Source organism: Phyllostomus discolor, chromosome 10 (genome assembly GCF_004126475.2).
Source record: "Phyllostomus discolor isolate MPI-MPIP mPhyDis1 chromosome 10, mPhyDis1.pri.v3, whole genome shotgun sequence".
Lineage (NCBI taxonomy): Eukaryota > Metazoa > Chordata > Mammalia > Chiroptera > Phyllostomidae > Phyllostomus > Phyllostomus discolor.
In genome coordinates, this window is record NC_040912.2 from 22,977,054 (window position 1) to 22,981,306 (window position 4,253).

Consider the following 4,253-nt stretch of genomic DNA (forward strand, 5'->3'; position numbering starts at 1 on the left):
TAGTGAATAGCAGCGACAAACGAGGAGGTCACAGAGTTAAAGGTGGGGCAGAACCAGGTGCAAGGTGCTTGGTAGGTTCTCTTTCATACTCCCCATAAATCTGTGACTAGGGCAAATGTTTTCAAGAATGGGGCAGATTGTATCACAAAGATCCCATTACAAGTAAATCTTTAGGATAGGATAGGATAGGATAGGATAGGAATCAAAATGTTATAGTATTGTGGGGGCAGCAGACATTGGTAGGATATCATCTCAAAAATATAATGGAGGCATTTATTTTCTTTTATTTATAATAGGTTAGGACATTTTCTTACTACTATTTTTCTAAACAAAATGATGGACTGTGTGACCTGATCCTTTCACTTGATGTTTGAGTCCTGAAGCACAGTAAATCCAAGAATCCCTTTTAAAAACATCTAATATCAGACAATTTTCCCAAAGATCATTACTAATGCTGTGATATTCAAATAGTCCATTCCTGAAGCTTAGCTTGGTAGATTGTTCTTTTCTTCAGTTTGGATTGTTCACCTCCGTTGTGTCCCCATTTGTCTATGACTTTCCATCAAATTCTCTTTTCCAACATGACTTCTGGTAATTTGCTGCATTTTCTGTTTTACTTTGCAATTGATTTAAATTGTATTTAGGCAGTTTAATCAATGCTCCAGTTGACAATCAGTGAGGGACAGCACAATACTAATGTTAAATGGGGATATTTCAGTGTTAATGGGTTTTGTAGGTCATCAATTCACTTATGAATATTTGGGGGAGCTAGGGCTTCCCATTCCTCCATTCTTTGAAAATCCTCCACTTTAAACCTCTATTCAGTGGGACTGAGGGATTTCAGAGTCATCTCACTTATTCTTGGTCCACACAATAAATCATTTTCTCTGGGATAAAACTGACTTTGGAAGCCCCTTTTAGCATCTTGTAGCAGAAGCAACTCAGAACTTATTTTTTCTTAAAATATTCAGAGATTTATCAACAGTGCCTCTACCTTCTCCTTTTTATGCCAAAATTCCACTAAGGAGTGAGATTCCCAAGTCCCTTAATGTCATCTTTCTTCAGTCCATCTGGATACCATCTAATTGATGAGTCTTTAAATATGTGGCAAGTAAATAAAGTATCAGTCCAAGAGAAATACTAAAGCACCAGAAGACACATATTTGTGACATATATGTGTAAATCAAATGCAAATAATACATGCTTAACCATTTTAAATATTTTACTTATGAGAGTAATGTTTTTTTAAAAATTTATTTATTTATTTATTTATTTTGGTTTATGCAACTTTATTGAAGAAACTCAAATCAGTTACTAGCAGAGCTATTAGTTGATCACTCATCCATTGACAACTTGCATCATTCATTCAGTGCTATATTAAACAGTGTGCTGGAAGATGGATTAACTAATAGCTCCTAACAATTTCAATGAAAATTACAAAATGTTTGAGACCCTGTTTTGGAATACAAAGGGTGTTTGACTTCCAATTTCCATTCCTTGTAGAACAAGAACACGTCATTCCTTTATTGACATGCATAAAATACATCACATTTTCTGTTCTGCTTATGCTATAAATTCAATACCAATTCTCCAGCCACATCAGTTATGAGCATAGAGTGTGTCATGGAATCACAGATCTCTAACAGTGAAGGGCTTCAACCAGAGTGGATGCTGCTAGAACAGTGCTGCTCCCTTTGATGGGACAACTGAGCGCCCATCTCCCTCCTGCTCAGATGATTGCTGCAGCATGTTAGAGAAGCTAGGAGCAGTTTAATCTCATAAGTAAGTGAAGACAAAATGTGCACACTCCATTTTTTTTTTTAATTCTGAATCTTGGGCAACTGTTCTCTTGTAACTACTTTAGTTTCTAAAAGCAGTTATTGTCCTAAGCTGGGAGAACTTAATTCTTCTCAGATGAGCATGTGAATGAATGGAGGGAGGCAAACAAAAAATAAAATTAAATAAGGTGGGGCCTGGTAGGGGAGCAGCTAGATAATAAAAAATGGAACAGTAACTTAAAGTTTATTCCAGGTATAATGCAGGTTATCCTGACTTTAAGGCAGCATCACATGGCATACTTCTGAGTCTGCTGCCAGAATATTCTGTTGTACTCATCTCTGTCTGTTTCATAGATCCATGCAGCCTCTGGCACTAGTGGGGCATCTGGGTTTGGATCACATAGCAGTGAACAAACAGATAAAAGGACTTTAGAAATAGTTAAAGCAGGAGACCACTATGATCTTAGACTATTGAAACAAATGCTGCCATTACTGTTAACATTTGGATGACATATTCTTGTAAATGCAGTCTTAGGTGGTTTGAAGGGGTAGCCTGTAGGAAAATGAATTGTCAAAAAGAATGACTGTGGCTTGCCAGTGAAAAGTATCACCCCCGAATGGACCTGCAGAACATCGTGCTGGAGGGTCAAAGGCCAAATCACTAAGGTTGTTATTAATCCGTTTCAGTGCCATCGTCTGTGCTTTGCATCTGGCTCCCCACTATCTCCGTGTGTGCTCAAAGATCCGGCTGAAACTCCTGATTATCCTGGCAGCAGGGAAGGATTGTCTCTTGTCTCACACCAGCTCTGCCAGACACAGGCGCTTGGGGTTGAGGTGGTCTCGAGATAACCTCGTGGCTGGTTTACAGGAGCTGTAAACAGCTGGTTTACAGGTCTGCAAAGACTTAAGGTCAGTTTTGTGCGCTCTTGCTGATAGGGGCCTGCCCCCATTTTTTTAAATAGAAAAATAGAAGAGAGCAATTTGAGTTCTCAAGAAAGTGCTCTCCTATGAAATAGAAGAAGAAATTACTTTATAAATTATTATATGTATATAAAGAACTTTCTAGATTTCTATGCCACTTTCCTTAGGTTGCTAAGTATTGAAAGCATGACCTACTTGTCTTCAACTGCTGCTCATAGTGTGTATTTGCTCCATTTTGTGAACTGCTATTTTTCTCTCTGAGTTACTCTTCTACAGAAAGCACTTCCAAAATTGACTCATTAAAAAGAGACAGTTCTGCGAATCTTAATCAAAGATTCATCGTTTGTATTCATCTGGTTCACAGCTCTGTGAATTGCCAATTTTTGTTGCATTATTTACATAAAATGAATACATTTTAAATGTTCTTTAATTGGCAGTATCTAATAATATCTCCTATTTGCTACTTGCCTGTGGACATTAAGAGAATGGTTCTGAAAAATTAAATTGGCATTTTGGGAAGCTGGCCTAGATAATCCTATTTTTGGAAAATTACTGATTTATGCCAGAACATACTTTAAAAATCTCTTCTTAAACTACATCACTTCTCCCCTTTTTCTTTAGTTTATGGACTTTATCTATGTTTATGACTCTATTTTCGTTTTGAATTATTTGCCGTCTGGCCCTTGCTGAGTAGCTCAGTTGGTTGGTGCGTCGTCCCAGTGTGACAGGTTTGCAGGTTCAAAGCTGGCTTGGGCACATTTACAAGCATCCACCAGTGAATGCGTAAACAAGTTGAACAACAAACTGATCTCTGTCTCTCCTTCTCTCTGCCCTTACTCTCCCTCTAAAATCAATAGATAGAAAAATTAGTTTGCCTTCTAGCAACTGATAACTGGGAAAAACGTAGGCAAACACCTGCCAACAGAAGGAAAACTCAATAAACATTGTTATGACACAGCAGGTAGGAACATAGAACTATATAGCCAAGCTAAGGAGATTTGAATCCTTTTTTGTCATTTTTTGGTTGGGTTACATTAGATAAATTTATTAAACTGTGACTTAGCTTTCTTACCTGTAAAAAACACAGAATAGCACATACCTCCTAGGGTAGAGATGAGTTAACGCATGTAAAGGGCTTGTTAGTGCCTACGACATGGGAAGCACACAGAAAATGTATGTGTTTGTGTCTGCAAAAATGCAAATAGCTAGAAAACAATGCTAAATCCTAATCTTTGTCTAGCAGTAACAGGGGACGTAAACCATTTTCAATATTTTTCACATAAAGAAGAAATGGAAGTTAATTAATTGACCTTTTCTTCCGTGATTATCCTTTGCACCAACCTTAGCATACTGGCTTGAGAAACTTAAAAATATTAATCAAACACAGGAGAGAAGAATTTAAAATGACAAGATGTTTTATTTTAAGAGGTATTGGCCACAGTGCAAACCATATGGAAAAAAGATTCAGAAATGTCCTTTGCTGCTCAGCATGTTTTATTGGACACCATAGGCAAAGGCAATAATCCCCGGTCAATGCAGACCCCATTCTGAAAA

The 4,253-nt window shown here is 37.4% G+C and overlaps 1 pseudogene; it reads right to left on the reverse strand.

Annotated features, from left to right (window-relative positions):
* Positions 1-1,498: 1,498 nt before the first annotated feature.
* Positions 1,499-3,852, reverse strand: LOC118497060 (annotated as a pseudogene).
* Between the last annotated feature and the right edge of the window lie 401 nt (positions 3,853-4,253).